This window comes from Gossypium hirsutum, chromosome D02 (assembly GCF_007990345.1).
Source record: "Gossypium hirsutum isolate 1008001.06 chromosome D02, Gossypium_hirsutum_v2.1, whole genome shotgun sequence".
Lineage (NCBI taxonomy): Eukaryota > Viridiplantae > Streptophyta > Magnoliopsida > Malvales > Malvaceae > Gossypium > Gossypium hirsutum.
Window position 1 is genome coordinate 26,260,324 of NC_053438.1, and position 21,994 is coordinate 26,282,317.

A 21,994-nucleotide genomic window follows, 5' to 3' on the forward strand; every position below is an offset into this window, starting at 1 on the left:
AACTAAAAATCTCCCTTTTTCTTCTCACGTCCCCCTTTTATGTCCTGCTCCAACTGTATAGGTGTTCTTTCCTCAAAATTATTTTGTCCTTGTACGTACTGGTAGGTTATACCATACTGGACACCTCAAGCATTTTTTTCTTCTTATCCGGACAGCTGTCAGGTGCAGTGACAATTCTGGATGAAATCTGGAGTTTACTTATACAGCGATATTAATGCAATAAGATAGCAAAATTAAGGATAAAATAGGCTAGGAGTCACTGAGTTATAAAATGTAAATTATTGAAATGAAAATGCTAAAATATATGCTAAAGATAATTAAATGGAGACAAATTAACCAATAAGCAAAGAGAAAACGTATGTTCTTACTTGTACTATCACACCCCTAAACTTGATTTTTTACTTGTCCTCAAGTAAAATAGAAACTAGTAAGGCTACACAAGAATTTACTAAGGCAAATGATCATTCTAGCAACTTGAATCACCTAAAATCCCAATGAATGACTCAAAATCAGATGACAGAATATTGCATTGACAATACATAAATATGAATGAATAAGATTGCAACTTCATCAAAACTAGCACCATGCATTAAATCCTAAATTCTATCTACCAATACCACATTTATTGTACAACATATATCTCTCTTTTTTTGAATAAGGGATATCGTTGCATTACTGTACCCTTGTTCGTGATAAGTAACGATGGGGTGCAACAAACCCCCATGGAGTACGTAATTATGCTGACACACTCATGCAGTGACAGTCTTTGGCCAGATTCATTTTTCTAACACTTTTATTGGAGTGCTCCCTCTTTAACATTTCACAATACACCCACTTTAGAGTGTCTCTTATACAGAACTATATATATAAGCAACTGTGAAAGGCAGATTCAATCAAGATTCAATGAATACTACTAGTCATCCATTACGAATGCAGCCTAAATCATTTATCAAATAATTGAAGATACAACATTCAATCAAATTTATCCAACTCATTCATTCATAATTCACATGTTTCAAGAATTAAGCATCAAATCTAACAAAAATTTTCAAACACATTTGCATTAACCACAAATAAACCTTGCATGCTCCAAGGAAAACTTTTGAAATGTGGGTGTAATTCCAAACCTCATATGCATTCCCCCAAACTTAAAGTCTGCATTGTACCAAATGCACTAAAATTAACATGAAATGACAATAGAAATGCAATGACAATATGTACTTATTAAATTAAAACCTACAGCTACATGCAATGCATGAATACTACAACAAAAGCTTAAAATAAACTAACTCAGTTATCTATAGCTGTTGATGTGGCTACATGATGTTTCTTTTTTCTCTTTTTCTTCTCATCCTTCTTTCGTTTTTTATCATTGGAGCGCTTCATTTTCTTTTCTTTGGGCTTTGCGCGGTCTTTAGATTGCTCTTCAGTTTCTGGCTCATCCCCGGTATCATCAGCTATTGTTTGTGTAGTAGAGGCCACTTGGAGTGGTCCAGTGCAGACCACTATTGCCCATGAATTGTATTGCTCCTCACTGGTGATCTCAGCAACTTCCATCGATCTCGCTCTAGTTTGCTCCAACTTCACAATATTTACACCTACAAATTCGGGTGTGGTGACAACCTTCTAAACAAAATATTCTTCTTCTTTTTCTTTTTTCCCTTTCAGCAACTTCTTCTTCCTCAACGACAACTTCTTCTTCTGCAACATCAACTTCTTTCTCAACAACAGTGTCCTCTTGATCAACAAAAATGTCATCCTCAAATAAGATATAATCTTTCGCAGGCATTCATCAATGTCCCCGGATTTCTATTTTTTCTCAGTATTAAAGACCTGCACAATGGGTGGGGATGCCACCAGTCTATTTCGGTCTTCTAAGTCGTCATCCAAGAAAGAGAGGTCATAATTATGAATGATTGGTGGAAACACATGGAATTCTGGTAGTGGGGATAGGCTAAGTTGGCCCAATGTGGCTACAATAGAACTGTTCTAGGCTCTGGTATAAGCATAAAACAAATTTTTGGATCGCTTCATATCTTCTACTGTAGCGACAAGCTTGATCTGTCTATTGTTGATGGAATTTACCATTTTTTCGACATCCTTCATTTTGCGCCGTAATGATGTCTCTGCAGTCATGGTTGTTCCTTTTCTGTTAACTTTGGCTTTGCCCTTTCTTGTCTTACTGGTCTCCGCCCTCAATATCGGCACGTCCTTACCTCGAGTCATTTTTTCTACAATGCTTCATTAATTGGGCCCTTATTTTCTAGAATTTTCTCACTAGCACGGGGCATGATTCCTCTTTCCTAGCACAATAACATCACTAGGGATGGGAAAACTAAGATCCCAGTCTACCTTATAGTGCAATCAACTATTTCTTGTGAAGTATTACGCCCACATCAATTTTTCAGCCCTTGACTATAGAATGTATCAGGCACATTCTGTTTAGGCTAACTATGGTGCTGTGAGTGGAGGGCTTTAGTCTACAGTTGACAAAGTGAAACCAAATTTTACCTTATAGTGTTAGGAAGTGATGGTGCATCATATAGTTCTTTTGATGGGAACCCGTCCAAACTGCTCCCTTGTCTCTCACCAACAGGTCGCATTTTTCATCTATGATGTCATCCATGAACTTGGAGTATTTGTTGACATCGACTTTAGTGTTGTACAACTTGTTAATGTTTACAATGCCCCATGGTATTAAACCTTCTCAAATGAAAATAAACTCTAACTCATGATCGTAAAGATTGGCATAAAACTAACATACTAGTGAAGGCGAGTAGCTTCTAGGATGGTTGAAAAAAGTTTCCCACTTTAACTTCAAGATAGTTTTGGAAACTTGTTTACCCAAATCTTGTTGTGACGAAAGAGAAATGCCCTACTCGGGATGCAAGTTGCGCTTCGATATGTTGTAGTGAAATTGTTCCTTTGCCGCTTTATTCATAAAGACTACTAGCTCTTTTGCCTACACTGGCTTGGGGGATTCTGATTCACAGACTGTGGTAGCAAAGAATGCATGTTCCCCAGCAAATTTAGTGGCGTTCTTGAATGAGCCTCATGTTTTTTTCCATCTTTTGTTGAGGGAAAATGGTTTAAAGGTGAAAAGATAGGATTTTTAGAAGAGAAAAGAAATAAAAATGGTTGCTTGAAAGTGTTACAGTCAGTACAATGAGGGAGAATTTATAGTGAGTGAAACAAGAAGATGGAGAGGCATGTTGTTTTATGGAGAGGTATAGGGCTGGCATGAAGAGTTCTGTCCAATAGAAATTATGCTTGCAAAAAAAGATCGAAAGACTAAGTGAGTTTTGATCCAACAATGGAATCATAATTTCTCTGAATTTTACAAGCTATAAATGGTAGTGCAGATGTATGGACTGTGCTGACAACAAGATTTCAATGTGTTAATAATGGTACCTAATTATTCTGCAAAAAATAAGGAAAACAAACTTTAACAAAACATAAAAAATAAAATAAACTAAAATCATGGAGTATTAATTAAAAATTAGAACTTTTCGATCAATTTAATGGCCGCTGCCTACTTTTGATCATTGTTGCCACAATAATGTTTCAGCCTCTGTCCATTCACTTTGAACTGATATTTATTACACAAATATCAAATTGTGACTACACCATGGGGAAATACGACTACAACTTCAAAAGGTCCAGACCAACGTGAATGTAATTTACCTGGGTGCAATTTGAATCGGGAATTGAATAATAAAACTTGTTGACCTGCGACAAATTGTTGCTATAAAATAATCTTTTCATGCCATCATTTGGTCTTTTCCTTTTAAATTGCAACATTTTTATTAGCATTGCTCCTAATCTCCTCCAGTTCAGTGATATCCAACAGTCTTTTCTTTCTAGCTACTTCATAGTCCATGTTCACTTGTTTAATTTCGCACATTGCTTTGTGTTCCAGTTCAACTTGCAAGTGACATGCTTTTCCAAAAACCAATTGATACGGCGACTTCCCTAGAGGAGTTTTGTATGATGTCTACAATGCCTATAAAGTGTCATCCAATTGGAAAGACCAATATTTCGATGAAGGGTTTACAACCTCCTCAAGAATGCTCTTAATTTGTCAATACGATACTTCGTCTTGTCCATTGGTATGTGGATGATAAGTAGTAGCCGTTCTATGATTAACTCCATATCTCTTCAGTGCAGTCGCCACTTGGTTGTAATGAAATATGTACCCCAATCACTAATCAATGCCATTTGTGTGCCAAAGCGAGTGAGTATATGCTTGTGAAAACATTTTAGCACTGTCTTTGCATATCCTTTGGGGCTGCAACAGCTTCCACCCACTTCAAGACATAGTCAACAACTACTAGTATATAATGATGTCCAAATGAACTTGGAAATGGTCCCATAAAATCCATAACCCAAACATCGAATAATTCATCTTCCATAATTTAATGTTACAACATTTCATTGTATCGGGATATAGAATCGGTGCGCTAACACCTATCATATTGATTCACAAAATTGTGGGCGTCTTTGAATAATGTCGGCCAGTAGAATCCTGATAGGAGAACTTTAGAAGCAGTTCTTATACCACAGAAATGACCTCCATAAGGAGCATCATGATAATGCTTCAGGATTGAAAGCATCATCTTCCAGAACACAACGTCGAATGATGTTGTCACTACATACTTTGAATAAATATGGCTCGTAACAATGATAGTTCATTACATCACGAACAAATATTTCTTTTTTATGTCCTATGACACCCAATGGGAGTTTTCTACACCATAGATAATTAACAAAATCTACATGCCAAGGGGTTGTATCTACCGCAATTAACTTCTCATCTGGGAATGCGCCAACAATTTAAATGCCAACTTCCAATCAAGACAAATGGTTTGCAACTTGATTCTCTGAAACCTTACGTCTTTTATCTTGATATCAAATTCTTGCAATGGTAATATCCAGCGTATCAGTCTTGCTTTGGTATCCTTTTTTGCAAAGATATATCTCAACTCTAAGTGGTCAGTGAATACAGTAACCTTTCCACTGATAAGATAGGAATGAAACTTGTTGATAAAAAAGACTACAGCTAGCAATTCTTTCTCGGTGGTAGTATAATTGAGTTGAGCCTCTGTAAGAGTTTTGCTAGCATAATAGATGGCATGAAATATTTTTCCCTTTCGTTGTCCTAGAACTGTACCTACGATAAAATCATTTGGATCGCACATAACTTCAAAAGGTTAAAACCAATCTGGTGCAACAACAATAGGTGAATTCACTAGCTTCTTTTTTCACTTAAGAAAGGCATCTAGGCATGCATCATCAAAGAAGAATTTTCGATTTTATTCAAATAATGAGCACAAGGGCTTTGCAATTTTTGAAAAATCTCTAATAAACCGTCGGTAAAACCCCCCATGTCCCAAAAAACTGCGAATACCTTTCACGTTTGTTGGTGGAGGTAATTTCTCAATGATTTCCACCTTAGCTTTGTCTACATGAGTTCCTTGACTAGGAATATCGTGTCCCAACACAATGCCTTCAGTTCCCATGAAATGACATTTTTCCCAATTCAAAACAAGATGTGTGTCTTCACATCACTTTAGTACTGTATCCAAATTGTCAGCGCAATGATCAAAATCATTCCCATAGACTGAGAAATCATCCATACGTACCTCTAAAGAATCTTTGATTATATTTGAGAATATTACCATCATGAACCTTTGAAATGTGGCTGGTGCGTTACAAAGACCGAAAAACATACGACGAAAAGCAAAAGTACCAAATGGGCAGGTGAAGGTTGCTTTCTCTTGATCCTCTGTTGCAATAGTAATTTGATTGTGGGAAGTAATAATAGGCCTTTATAGTATGCTGGTCCAGCATTTCGTCGATGAAGGGAAGTGGGAAGTGATCCTTCATTGTGGCCGCATTCAATTTTTAATAATCCATACAAACTCGCCTTCTCGTGGGAATGCGTGAAGGAATTAATTCGTCCTTATCATTGTGAACCACAATGATACCACTCTTTTAAGGCACGGATTGCACTAAGCTTACCTAGTTGCAATCAGAAATCAGGTAAATAATTCTGGCATCAAACCATTTTATGATTTCCTACTTGACAACTTCCTTCATCTTCTTGTTTAATTTTCTCTGCTGTTCAATCGATTTCTTGCCTTCATCTTCTAACTTGATCTTTTGCAAGAAAAAAGAAGGACTACTACCTTGAATATCAAAAATACTCCAAGCAATAGCTCGTTTATGTTGCTTAAGAATATGGACCAATTTCTCTTCTTGAGTTGCGTCCAGTGTTGCAGAGAGAATAACTGGGAAAGTATTGTGCTCACCTAAAAAGACATATTTAAGATGATGAGATAATGGTCTTAATTCCAGAGTAGGAGCTTATTCAGTAAATGGTTTGAAAATTGGGGTTGTTCTATTGGCTAGGTCTAAGGATTCAATCTGCCATCCATGCTTGAGTTCAAGATTATTAGCTTCAACCATGTTGTCACAATTTTCTAAGCATTCGGCATCAAGATGTCACTGCAAATTCTTTAGAAAGTGTTGGCCTTTGGTCCTTGAATTCTTCCTCAATTAGATTATCTACCACATCGACAGTATGGCATTCTTCTTTGTCCTTGCATTGAACAGATTCAAAAATATTGAAGGCAACACGCTCATCATTCAGTCGCATGGTTAGTTTACCATTATAAACATCAATGAGAGTTTACCCCGTGTCTAAAAATTGTTGTCCCAAGATTATGGGAACATCCTTGTCTACCACACCGTCAAGTCTGATAAAATCAGCCGAAAAAATGAATTTATCCACATGAACTAAGATATCTTTTATTTTCCCTTAGGGTTGAGCCAAGGATCGATCGACCAGTTATAATGTCACTACAGTAGATTTCATGTAACCAATTCCCAACTTTCTGAAAGTAGATAGTGGCATTAGGTTAATGCTAGCTCAAAATTTGCATAAAGCCTTACCCAAATAATGATTGCCAATTGAACATGGGATGGTAAAGCTTCTAGGATCTTTCAATTTAGAGGGCAACTTGTTTGTTAAAACAACACTACAGCCTTCTGTGAGTGCAATAATTTCAATACCAGTGAGCTTCTTCTTCTTGGATAAGAGGTCGTTCATAAATTTCCCATAACTCGAAATTTGTACTAGAGCATCCATTAAGGGAATGTCAATTTGCAGTTGCTTCACTGTGTCCAGGAATAGCTGATACTGCTTGTCATGCTCATTCTTCCTGAATCTTTGTGTGAAGGGTAAAGGTAGAGATATATTTGCTTGTGCTGACACCTTTGATTGAATCAACAATTTTGAAGGTTGGACGGTAGGCAGATGATTGACAAGTAGTGGAACTTCTTTGTTTGATGCATCGACAAATTCTTTAGATTCAACCTTCTCACCAGTGATCACTCCGTCCATATCCTGAGGTGCTACAGTAGAGTCGATAATCGATTCGCTAGTTTGTTTACCACTCCTAAGAGTAATATCCTTACAATGTTATTTTCCCCTTGGACTAGGATTTTCCGTGTTACTAGGTAATGAACCTGGAGGTCAAGTATTCATATTTGAAGCAAGTTGTCCTAATTGTGCTTCTAATACTTGAATGGAAGATAAATTCCCTTGTACAATAGCTTCCATGCAAGTAATATGCTCCTGCATTAATGCCTCAAGAGTTGCTAACAAGTCAGAAGTAGAAGCTTAAATGTATGGTTGCTGTCGATGTTCTTGAACATGTTGATTTGATATTGAAGGCTGGTGTGGCGGTAGCGGATTTTGATGTGGATGTGTTTGGCCTTATTGTGGATGCATCTTTAGATTCAACCGTCTTTGTTGCTTGTAATTCCCTTGTCTGGGATTATAATTACCCTGAATAGATAGATTCCCATATCTGAATGTCGCAGCAATTTGTCCAGCATTCTAAGTTCCCCAAAATGGTTGGTTGCGTGCAGAGTTATTGTAAGAATTTACATAAAAGGTACACACAGACGAGGTACAAAAGGCCATGGTAGAGGCCGTAGAGGTACTCGAGTTGGGTCCTCGTCGTTGGGCCATATATCTAACTCGAATCTAGAGTGCACAGTGGAAGCGTAGTGGTGGAGTCTGTGTTATGCGATTGATCTGATAATTGGAAATTTCGAGGATGAAATTTCTTTAAAGAGGGGTGAATTATAACACCCTGAATTTTGGGCCTAGAAGAAATAGGTTTTGAACAAGGGAACAGTTAGAAGACTGCACATAAATATTTAGTTGTTCAAGAAAGTGACATAAATGAATGTTTGTTTCAGTGGTTAAGTGATTTAGGAGTGTTCGAAGTGTCTGAGAAGTCGGGGGTTCAAGTCTTGGCTTCTGCAGAATTTTTGGCTTTGCTCTTAATTGAATCTGGACAGTGGCGTTTAGGCCTTATAAATATTAGTGTCTGTTTTATGACACAAAAAGAGCCTATGGTCTAGTGGCAAAGTGGTGTTTTGTGTAACTGTGAGGTCTAAGGTTCAAGTCCTGGGTTGCGCAATGGAGTATTTATTTTGCTGCTATAGCCGTGTATGTGGCAAAATTGGACTGAAATACTGTCGACGGAAGTTTGAACTAGTCATAAAGGTAGTTGAGGATAAATCGGTGGAGTGATAAGAGGAGAGATTTGTGGAGAAAATCGAGGAGCTATTGAGAGGAAAAGTTGTGCCGAAATTGGACTCTGGCACTTTAGAAATTTCAGCTAGGGGGATTCCTAGTGCCGAATTTGGCTTTTGACATTTTGTGCAATTGGAGTCTTATGTTGTTTTCTCTGCTTGTTTGGTTCTGGTCAATTCCGTATTGCAATTATTGTTTTCGACAAGTTTCTTCTCGGGTTTGTACATTTTTCTATTTCGTTTTCTCCTTTCCTCTTCTCTCTGTTGGCCAAATATCCCTCCCTTCTCCCCTCTCTTTTTTACTGGCAAACCTTCTTTTCTCTTTTCCCTTTCCATCTCCTATTTGGTCAAATTCCGTTCCTCCCTCTTCTTTTTCTTTGACTGAATGTTCTCTTCTCTCTCTCTGTTTTGATTCTTGCCTAGTATTATTTTATTTTTCCTTTTGAACTGAGAACTATCTCATTTCTTTGTGTGGGGTTTAGGCCGAAAGTACTCCTCTGTTCGATCACTTCCTGCACTGATCTTCTTTTCACCGCTGTTGCTATTCAAGTGCTGCAAGTATTGCAGATTATCGGTAAGTTGCGATGCGCCTCACTTTTCGTTTTAATCGGTTCCTTTCCAATCTTTATCTTTAAGCTGAATTCCCCTCCTGGCCACTATTATGGCCTAGTTTAGTCTATGAAAGTCATTGTTGTGCTGCAAATTATTGTCGCAGCGTCTGATCACTTTTGGGTTAACGGTTTTGAACAGTAGGGTTGCCCTCACACAAGCAAGGTAAAGATAGTGATTTTTGGGTTATCTTGTAATAGAGGAGGGTGTCTCACCCAAACGGTTAAAGGACTGATGTTGGATTATGTTTAATCTAGGTTGGGTACATGGAGGTTGCGCTCTTCTCATAATTAGGTGTGTAATCACACTCTCTTTCAACTACAAATCGGCAAAAGCCGAAAAGCTAGAAAAGTCAGCGTTGAGACTGTAAGGGCTGCGAACGCTCGAGTGGTAAACCAAGGCCACGAAACCCGGTGTGGGACTATAAAGGGCCCCATGAGTGTTATCATGGGCTTAGCCTGAAATGGGCCTCTAAAATTACCGAAATACCCTCAACTGGTAAAATTACCAAAATACCCTTGATGGGTAAAATTATCGAAATACCCTCGATGGGTAAAATTACTGAAATACCCTCGATGGGTAAAATTACCAAAATACCCTCGTCGGGTAAAATAACTAAAATACCCTCGATCGGTAAAATAATTGAAATACCCGTGAAGGGTAAAATTATCGAAATACCCTTAATGGGTAAAATTATCGAAATACCCCCGATGGGTAAAAATTACTGAAATACCTTTGACAAGTAAAATTACCGAAATACCCCCGAAGGGTAAAATGACCGAAAGACCCTCGATGGGCAAAATTGCTGAAATACCCTTATAGGGTAAAATGACCGTTATACCCCTAGAAGATAAAATGATTGTTATGGCCTTATGCTATGTCTGACCATTTTGCTTTATGATATTTATATGACTGATACTGAGTATGACATATTGCATACACGTATGATCTATGACATGACATACTGCATGGGGTTGGGATTCTAACATAGGGGAAGTATACTGTACTGGTGGCTTTGCCACAAATTCTATTACTGGCAGCTTTGCTGCGTTACTGATACTAGCAGCTCTATTGCATTGCTGTTACTGGCACCTTTGCTGCTTTACTATTACTAACAACTTTGCTGCGATATTAGTGTGTTGGCTGGGTGGGTTGATTTTATCCCCACATGGTGTGTTGGTGGTACGGAGTGGTGTGTTGGCTGGATTGGGATGGGTTGCATTACTGCATTTGCACTGTTACTGTATTGGGCTAAGGCCCACACTCTGTTACTGTATTGGGCTATGGCCCACACACTACTACTGTATAGGGCTCAGGCCCAGACTGATTCTGCATGTTTTATGTTGATTGTTTGGTAGAGGATTACACACTAAGTTTTCGTAAACTCACCCTCTCTTCTAACTTTGCAGGTAATCCTCAGCCATAGGCGGTTCGGTGCTATGAGGGACTCGGAGTTGGCCACACAATTACTATTGTTCACTTTAGCTTTTATTTTTATTCTAATTAATAAGTTGGGTTTTGTTTTTGTAATAAGGCTTTTTATTTGGTTTTAAATTTTAATTGAGTTTTTTTTAATTGAGTTTTTACTTTCATATTTTTATACTTCTAGTTATTTGAAAATGGATTTTCAAAATAATTACTATTTTCAAATACACGAGCTTTAAACATTAGAATTTTCAAGATGCTTCTGCACTTTAAATCAACTTAGTATAACAAAAAATAGTTAACAAGGCAAGCATATGAATAAGTGCTCTGTTTGATATTAATAAGAGGTTAACAAAAATAAGAAACAAGTTTGTCAACAAGCCAAAATTTTTAGAGACACTTTAGTGTAACACACTATATACGATAATAACGCCTAGGCCGGGTTTGGGGTGTTAAACTATCGATGTCAGTTTAGCAGACAGATGTGAGTCTGTCGGATATCGATCCCATAGGGATGGTAGTCTTTGGTCTATTAATGTCGGTGTGATGACTAGATGTAAACAAGACAAATTGTGAGGATAGTTGTCGATGCAATAACTTTAAAAATAAGAAAGTAAAATATGATGATGATAAACTGGGATCCCCAACATGAAACTTCAGCAAAATACTAAATGCTCACAAGGTACAAAAAGTATAGGTGATTGTCAATGAATTAAAATTCAATGTATATCTTACCCAGCGTCACTCCTCTATTTAATTTGAGACTTAAACATGCATATTAACCTCACCTTTCGATGAAGGCAATACGACATTATTTAGAACAAGTGGACTAAATTCCTCTAATCCTCACTCAACTTTCGTTGAAATGCTTGTCGGCTCAAACTATCACTGTACTTTCCAGTGTCAGTGACTACAATAACACTTTCATGTTAAAACACATTCAAACCCCAAGAGTAAACAATAAATCAAGCTTGAATAAGATAACATTTAACAAAGAGTTCATGTGTACTTCCATACAAACAGAAATCAGAGATTAATCACCAGCATTTAGAAAGAAATAGGAAAGAATCAAATGGAGAAGACCATCCCTAGACAACTAAACTAAATCTCTTTGTTCCCTATTGTCTCGCACTTAGGTCTCCTCGTTAGGAGCTAGTCTGTATCTAGTTATCACGTTGGCTCACCCGTGAGAGGCTTAAACTGCCATAGCCGCAAGCTTCAAGGTAAGATGATGAAGATGATGATGGAGGAGAAAAAAATAAAAATCTCCATTTTTCTTCTCATGTCCCCTTTTATGTCCTACTCCAATAGTACAGGTGTCCTTTCCTCAAAATTATTATGTTCTTGTACATACAGATTGGTTATACCAGACTGGACAGCTCACATAATTTTGGTTCTTAGCCGGACAGTTGTCAATTGCGGCGACAATTCTGGATGCAATTTGGAGTTTACTCATGCAACTATATTAATGCAATAAGATACCTTAATTAAGGATAAAATAGGCTAGGAATCACTAAGTATAAAATGTAAATTACTAAACTGGAAATCCTAAAATATATGCTAAAGATAATTAAATAGAGACAAATTAACCAATAAGTTGGGAGAAAACGTGTGTTCTTTCTAATATTATCAAGTGGCATATCCTAACGCGATGAAGAGAGACCACTTCGGAGCTTGATGCAAACGGATCAAACCCTTTTACGGTACTAAAATCTTCATATACGGTACAGTCGAAGTAACTCATTCTAAATTTGGTACCTTTAAGGTAAATAATACTCGACTTAAACCTGATTTTGGTAGAATAATCGATAGCAAGAAAGAGGAACTCCGACTCTTTGAACCACCATGATCGTGCGTGCATAAGGTAATTCAAGCTTAGGCTTTAAATGAGCGTTTCTAGGGAGGCAGCCTGAGTGTTAACACTGCTAATTCTTTTAATTTTATTTCATGTTACTTTTTAAAACTAATTAATATTCAAAATTAAAAAAAAAAGTTTTTGACCCATAGGGCCTGGACACAAGGGCGTGTCCCAGGCAGTATGCACTATTAAGGGTTCGACAGTGAGTTACACGACTTGGACACACGGGCATGTCTTTTGCCATGTGGATCATGGGACTTTAGCTTCCAAAAATTTGATGGAGACATGGCCTAAAATGGTCCACACGGCTGTGCGACATGGTCGTGTGAACCCTGGAGCTAATTTTTTTCAATTTTAAATTAAGTCAGAGAGTTACATGGGTAGGAGACACGGTTGTTTGTGAGGCACAACTGAGCCACACAGGCATGTGGGCTCTCACACGGGCGTGGGAGAAGTGAAGGAGATCATACACGGCCTGGACACAAGGGCGTTGATAGTACTAGAAAGAACATATATTTTCTCCCTACTTATTAGTTAATTTGTCCCCATTTAGTTATCTTTAGCACATATTTTAGCATTTTCAATTCAGTAATTGCATTTTATAACTCAGTGGATCTTAACCTATTTATCCTTAATTTTGTTATGCTTTGGTACTGATGTCGCTGTATGAATATTTCCAGATTGTAACTAAAATTTCGCTGCACCTGACAACTGTCTGGATAAGAATAAAAATGTGAGATGTCCAGTCTACTACAACCAACTTGTAGATACAGAGGTAGCATGATTCTGATGAAAAGACACTTGTGCTATTTGGATAAATATTAATACTCACATGAGAAGAAAATAAAAAGGAAGGAGGAGGCATTTTTGGGGTATTATCTTCTTCAACCTATCTTTTGAAGCTTTTTGGCTATGGCGGTTTAAGCCTCCTACAGGCGAACCGACTTGAAAGAGATGTAGTGTAGCTCTTGACGAAGAGCCCTGAGTGCAACACAAGAGGGAGTTGAGAGATCAAGTCGAGATATTCTAGGAATAGTACTCTTCACTTGCTTCTTTTATATTTCTTTTCTAAATGCTGGTGATTACTTTCTATTCCATGTTTGTACGGAAGTATACATGATTTCTAGGTTAAATATTATTTTATTCAATCTTGCTTTTACTGTTTAATCTTTGGGTTTGAATGATTTTAGCATGGAAATGTTATTGCGGTCACTGACACGAGAAAGTGCAACGACAGTTCAAGCTAACAAGCATGACAACAAAAGTTGCTTGAGGATTAGAGGAATTTAATCCACTTGTTTTTAATAGTGTTCCATTGCCATCATCGGAAGATGTGAGTAGTAAACAAATTGGCGAGTCGACTACAGACTCTACTGCAGCACCTCAAGATACTGGTAAAATGATCCCTGGTGAGAAGGTTGAATCTATAGAGTTTGTCGATGTACTAGACAAAGAAGTTCCACAAATTGTCACTCATATGCCTAATATCCGGCCCTTGAAACTATTAACGCAATCAAAGGTGTTGGTGCAATTATATGTATCTCCACATTTACCTTTTCCATAAAGATTCATGGAGAATGAGCAGGATAAGCAGTACTAATAGTTCCTGAACACACTAAAGCAACTTCAGGTCAATATTCCTTCAGTAGATGCTCTTGTGCAAATTCCAAATTATGGAAAATTTATAAAGGAGCTCTTGTCCAAGAAAAGAAGCTCAGTGATATGGAAACTATTGCCCTCACAGAAGGCTGTAGTGTTGTTTTGACAAATAAGTTACCCCCTAAAATGAAAGATCCTGGGAGCTTTATGATCCCATGTTCAATTGGAAACCATTATTTAGGTAAGGCTTTATGCGACTTGGGAGCTAGCATCAACCTAATGCCACTATCTACTTTCAAAAAGTTGGGAATTAGTCACATGAAACCTACTGGAATGATATTGCAACTAGCTGATCGATCTTTGGCTCAACCTGAAGGGCAAATCAAAGATATCTTAGTTTGTGTGGATAAATTCATTTTTTCGGTTGATTTTATCATACTTGACTGCGAGGCAAATAAGGAGGTTCCCATAATCTTGGGACGACCATTTTTAGCTACCGGACGAACTCTTATTGATGTTTACAAAGTTGAACTGACCATGCAACTGAATGATGAGCATGTTATCTTCAGTGCTTTTGAATTTATCCAATGCAAGTATAAAGAAGAGCGCTATACTATGCTAGATGATCTAATTGAGGAAGAATTCAATGACCAAAGCATAATACTTTCTGAGGAGTTTCCAGTGACATCTAATGATGAATTCTTCGATAATTGTGACAGCATGGTTGAAACTAATAATATTGAACTCAGGCATGCATTGCAGATTGAATACTTAGACTTATCCAATAGAACAGCTCCAATTTTCAAGCCATCTATTGATGAAGCTCCTACTCTAGAATTGAAACAACTTTCTTGGTGATAACAATACTCTCCCAGTTATTGTCTCTACAACACTAAATGTAACTCAATAAGATAAATTGGTCTATATTCTTAAGCAACATAACTGAGCTATTTCTTGGAGTTTTGTCGATATTCGAGGCATTAGTCCATCTTTTTACATGCACAAGATCAAGTTGAAAGATGAAGGCAAGAAATCGGTTAAGCAACAAAGAAGATTAAATGAGAAGATGAAGGATGTTGTTAAGAAAGAAATTATAAAATTGCTTGATGTTGGAATTATTTACCCTATTTCTGATAGAAATTGGATAAGTCCAGTGCAATACGTTCCTAGAAGGTGGCATCACTGTGGTTACCAACGACAAAGATGAATTAATTCCTACACGTATTCCTAAGGGATGGCGAGTCTGTATGGATTATCGCAAACTTAATGCTGCCATAAGGAAGGACCACTTCTCACTTCTTTTCATTGACCAAATATTAGAAGACTTGCTGGAAGAGGCTATTGTTTCTTCTTAGATTGCTATTCTAGGTACAATCAAATTTCTATTGCACCAGAGGATCAAGAGAAAATAACTTTCACCTGTCCCTTTGGTACTTTTGCTTTTCTCCGTATGCCTTTTGATCTTCGCAACGCACTATCCACATTTCAAAGGTGCATGATGGAAATATTCTCGGATAGGATTGAAGATTCTTTAGAGGTTTTTATGGATGATTTCTTAGTCTATGGGATTGATTTTGATCATTGCACTGACAATTTGGATAAAGTATTGCAGCGATGTGAAGACACACATCTTGTTCTAAATTGCGAAAAATGTCCTTTATGGCAACTGAAGGCATTGTGTTAGGCCAACGCATCTCTAGTCAAGGGATTGAAGTATACAAAGCTAAAATGGAAATCATTGAGAAATTACCTCCACCGAAAAATGTGAAAGGTATTTACAGTTTTCTAGGGCATGCAAGGTTTTACCGAAGATTATTAGAGATTTCTCAAAAATTGCAAAGCCCTTATGCTCATTACTAGAACATAATTGAAAATTCCTCTTTGACGATGCATGTCTGGATGTATTCATTCAATTAAAGACGCAGCTACTAAATGCACCAATTGTCAATGCACCAGATTGGTCTTAACCTTTTGAAGTTATGTGCGATGCAAGCGACTTTGCTGTGGGTGTTGTTCTAGGACAACGCAAGGGAAAAATATTTCACGCCATCTATTATGCAAGCAAAACTCTTACAGAGGCTCAAATCAATTATACCACTACAGACAAAGAATTTTTGGCTGTAGTCTTTGCTTTCGACAAGTTTTGTTCTTATCTTGCCAACACAAAGGATAGTTTATTTACTAATCATTCGGCGTTGAGATATCTTTTTGTAAATGATGCAAAACCAAGACTGATACGTTGGATCTTACTGTTGCAAGAATAAAACATCGAGATAAAAGACCGTAAGGGTTTAGAAAATCTATTTGCAGACCATTTGTCTCGATTGGAAGTTGGCAGCGAAGATGGAAACATACTTCAAATTGTCAACTCCCAGATGAGAAGTTATTTACTGTAAATGCAACCCGTTGGTATGCAGATTTGGTTAATTATCTAGTATATGGAAAACTCCCATTGGGTGTCATAGGCCATAAAAAATAAAGATTTCTTCGTGAAGTAATGAAGTATCATTGGAACGAGCCGTATTGATTCAAGGTATGCAATGACAACGTTATTCGGCTTTGTGTTCTGGAAGAGGAGATGCTTTCAATCCTGAAGCACTGTCATGATGCTTCTTATGGAGGTCATTTTAGTGGCATGTGAACTACTGCTAAGGTTCTCCAATCAGGATTCTACTGGCCTTCATTATTCAAAGACACCCACAATTTTGTGAATCAATATGATAGCTGTTAGGACACTGGTTCTATATCTCGACGTAATGAAATGTTACAGCAGCCAATTATGGAGGTTGAATTGTTCAATGTTTATGGTATGAATTTTATGGGGCCATTTCCAAGTTCATTTGGAAATCTTTATATATTAGTAGCTGTTGATTACATCTCGAAGTGGGTTGAAGCTGTTGCAATCCCAAAGGATGATGCAAAAACAATGCTTAAATTTTTTCATAAGCATATACTCACCTGCTTTGGCAAACCAAAGGCACTGATTAGGGATCAGGGTATACACTTTCATTACAACCAAGTGGTAGCCGCACTAAAGAGATATATAGTTAATCATAAAATGGCTTCTACTTATCATCCGCAAACTAATGGACAAGCTGAAGTATCGAATCAACAAATTAAAAACATTCTTCAGAAGGCTGTGAACCCTTCGAGAAAAGATTGGTCTTCCAGACTGGATGAGGCTTTATGGGCATTGCTGACAGCATACAAAACTCCATTAGGGATGTCACTGTATCAATTGGTTTTTTGGAAAGCATGTCACTTGCAAGTTGAACTGGAGCACAAAGCAATGTGAGCAATTAAGCAAGTGAACATGGACTATGAAGCTGCTGGAAAGAAAAGGTAGTTGGATATCACTGAACTAGAGGAGATTCGGAGAAATGCCTATGAAAGTGCTGCAATTTACAAGGAAAAGACCAAACGATGGCATGACAGAATTATTTTGTAGCAACAATTTATCGTTGGTCAAGAAGTTTTATTATTCAATTATAGTCTAAAATTGCACCCGGGTAAATTGAGCTCACATTGGTCTCGACCATTCGAAGTTGTCAAAGTATTTCCGCATGGTGAAGTCACAATCAAAGATTTACATGATGGACAACAGTTCAAAGTGAATGGCCAGCGATTGAAAAATTATTTCGGGAATATTGATCAAAAGCAGGTAGAGACCATTAAATTGGTCGAAAAATTTTAAATTTTTATGAAATTTATTATTATGTAATTTTATTTTATTTTTGTTTCTGTTAAAGTTTATTTTACTTTTTTTTATTTTTCAGAATAATTAGGTACCATTGTTGACTCACTTGGTCTTTATTGTCAACTCATTGGTGATTGTGGTCTATACCGAACCACTAAAGGTAACTCTTCTTACACAAGAAGTCACCGATGATACGGAGATAAAGCCAGAACCTGAAGAGCAATCCGATGACTGTGCAAAGCCTAAAGAAAAGAAGAGAAAGCACTCCACAGAAAAAAAGTGCAAGAAGGAGGAGAAAAGAGGAGGAAGAAGAAACATCGTGCAGCCACATCTGTGGCTGAGGAAAAGTGAGTTAATCTATTTTTAGTTTTTTTAGTTATAGTGTTCATACATTGCACGTAGCTTTAACTTTCGTTTTGTTAGTGCACGTTTTCGTTGCATTTTTATTTTCATTGTATTTTAATGTTAGTGTATTGGGGACAATGCAAACTTTAAGTTTGGGGGAATGCATATGGGGTTTGGAAATACAGCCACATTTCAAAAAAAATTAGTTTGATGAAGCATGTAAGGTTTAGTTATGGTTAATGCAAATGTGTTTAAAAATTTTTGTTACATTCAATGCTTAATTCTTGAATTATGTGAATTATCAATGAATGAGTTGGATAAATTTGATTGAATGTTGTATCTTCAATTCTTCGATGAATGATTTGGGTTGCATTAGTAATGGATGACTAGTAGAATTTCTTTAATCTTGAATGAATCTACCTTTTACAGTTGCGTATATATATATAGTTATGAATAAGATACACTCCAAAGCGGGTGTATTGTGAAATGTTAAAGAGGGAACACTCTAATGCAAGCATTAGAAAAATGAATCTGGCCAAAGGCTATCACTGTATGAGTGTGTGTCGGGGCAATTACCTACTCCTTAGGGGTTTGTTGCACTCTATCATTACTTTTTAGGAACAAGGGTATAGTAAGGCAACAATATCCTTCATTCACAAAAAAAAAGACATATATTGTACAATAAATGTTGTATTGGTAGAAAGAATTTAGGATTTAAAGCTTCATGTTGGTCTTGATGAAGCTACAATCTTATTCATTCATACTTATGTATTGTCGATGCAATATTCTGTCATCTAAATCTAACATATTCGTTGGGATTTTAGGTGATTCAAGTTGCTAGAATGATCATTTGCCTTAGTGAATTCTTGTGTAGCCTTGCTAGTTTCTATTTTACTTGAAGACAAGTAGAAATTCAAGTTTGGGGGTGTGATAGTATTAGAAAGAACATATGTTTTCTCCCTACTTATTGGTTAATTTGTACCCATTTAGTTATCTTTAGCACATATTTTAGAATTTTTAGTTCAGTAAATTGCATTTTATAACTCAGTAGATATTAGCCTATTTATCCTTAATTTTGCCATGTTTTGGTACTGATGTCGCTGTATGAGTATTTCTAGATTGCACCCAGAACTATCGCCGCACCTGACAGTTGTCTGGATAAGAACAAAAATGTGTGAGATGTCTAGTCTACTACAACCAACTTGTACATACAGAGCTAGCATGATTCTGATGAAAGGACACATGTGCTATTTGGATAAATATTGATATTCACGTCAAAAGAACATAAAAAAATAAAGGAGGAGGCTTTTTTGGGGTATTATCTTTTTCAACCTATCTTTTGAAGCTTTTTGGCTATGGCAGCTTAAGCCTCCTACGGGTGAACTGATGTGAAAGGGATGCAAAGTAGCTTTGTTGAGGAGCCCTGAGTGCGACACAAGAGGGAGTTGAGAGATCAAGTCGAGATTTTCTAGGAATAATACTCTCTACTTGCTTCTTTTAGATTTCTTTTCTAAACACTGGTGATTACTTTCTATTTCATGTTTGTATGGAAGTATATATGATTTCTGGGTAAAATGTTACTTTATTCAATCTTGCTTCTACTATTTAATCTTTGGGTTTGAATGTTTTTAGCATGGGAGTGTTATTGTGGTCACTGACACTAGAAAGTGTAGCAACAGTTCAAGCTAACAATCATGACAACTAAAGTTGCTTGAGGCTTAGATAAATTTAATCCACTTGTTCTTAATAGTGTTCCATTGCCATCATCAGAAGGTATGGCTAATGTGCATGTTTAAGTCTTAGATTAAATGTAGAAGTTAAGCTTGGTAAGATATTGATTGCAATTTAATGCATCAATAATCTCGTATCCTTTTATACCTTTTGAACACTGAGTATTCTATTGAATATTCAAGTTGGGGATCCTAGTTTATCATTAGCATATTTTATCTTATTATTTTCAAGTTATTGCTTAGATAACTACTCTCACAATTTATCTCGTTTTTATCTATTTATTGCACTAACATTGATAGACAAAAGACAACCATCCTCATGGGATCAATATCCGACACACTCATATCTATCTACTATACTTGCATCGACAATGTACACTTGCACATTATTGCTGTGACGTTAAAAAGTCAATCAGATATGTCTGAGGCTGGGTGAAGATTGGGTTGAATTTTTTATCGCACATAGGCTGGTGAAGCCCCACATAGGTGTGTGACATGGTCGTGTGGCCCAACACGGGCCTCACACGACCGTGTCACCATTAAAACCCTAGCCCCACTTTTCTTTAGCTTTGTTTTGTCTTCTTCCCCAACTAGCCCCAAACCCTAGCCACCGTTCCTTAACACCCTAACACCGCCGACCGCCGTTCACTTCACCATCTCCAGCCATCATCGCACCCTCACCTTACTCAGCCTTTCCCCTAACCACAAACCTACCTCTAGAGTCGTCAACCTCCATCTCAAACACACCTCGCGCAACACCTCTCCCTTGTCGCACCCCCTCATTGAGCCAACCCTTTCCCCCTATTGACCGGCCTCACATCGTCCTATATCGTCGCACATTCCACATGATGTCACGCACCTCACCCAACTTTCATCCACCTCGAGCCGACCAGCCCCCCTCGTCCAAGCCTTCGAGCCATGCACCACACCCTCCTTAGCCCCGAACCCTAGCCCTCTTCACTGCCCATCAACACGTCCCTAAGCTCTAGTCACCCACCATCGATACCCCACTATTTTCCTTTCCCACTTTTCCTTTATTATTTAATAATTCAATTATTATATTTTTTATTTTTCTATTTTCTTTTTCTAGTATTTGTTAATTTTTATTTATGCATTCTTATTATTATTGTTATTTTTGTCATTAGTTGTTCTATTTTCTCATTATTATTATTTCTTTCTTCTTAATTTTATTATCATTCGTTTCTTATTATTATTTATTTTAATGTTTTGTTTATTGTTATTATTATGATTATTTTAATCTTTGTCTTTTAGTTTCTCATTTTGTTGTTTTTATTTATTCCTTCATTATAATCTCTATTATTTTTAGTTAGAATCTTAGTAGCTTCAATGGATTTTGCATGATTAGGTACTAGTACTTATTGTTTCAGAGTAAATTTTCTATTTAGGAAGATTGAATTTTGATGTGCGATTTTTTTTCATTTCGTGTTTTAACTTACATGTTTATTCGTAGGCCTTTTTATGTGTTTCATTGGTGATGTTTCTGTTCTTATTTTATGAATATTGGATTATTCTACCTTTTAGGCACATCATGACAAACAATAGAGCCAAGTCCAAAGTTGTAGTTCCCGCTTCAAAAAAGCGGAAGACTCCTGGCATGACCTCCTACTCGAGCACTTTCGTCAAGGCCCACCACCCCTATATATGATTTTCAGCGAGTCCTCGGGAGGAATTATTTCAAATACTTCAACTGCGACCACTCGGTTTAGGCAGCTGTATTGATTGGCTGCTTCGGAGTAGATCCAATTAGCTGATCATGTGCGCGCCATTATTGCCATAGCCCCGTGGGACTTATTTTTCTCCATTATCGAGCCCACATACATGGAGCTAAATTTGGAGTTCTATTCGACATTTACTCTACAGCATGTGATGACAACCCATGACGAGCCAGGCATCATCACTTTCCGACTCGGTGGCATGGCGCGACGTATGAGTGTCCCTAAGTTTGGTGCTCCTTTGGGATTATACACTGAAGAGTTTATGAGTGTCGAGATCAACATTCCTTATGCCGAGTACAACACCTTATGACATGAGTCTCTCGAAGGTGACTTCTCATCCTTCAGCCTTACGATATATTTGATAGGACTAGAAAGAACATAGGTT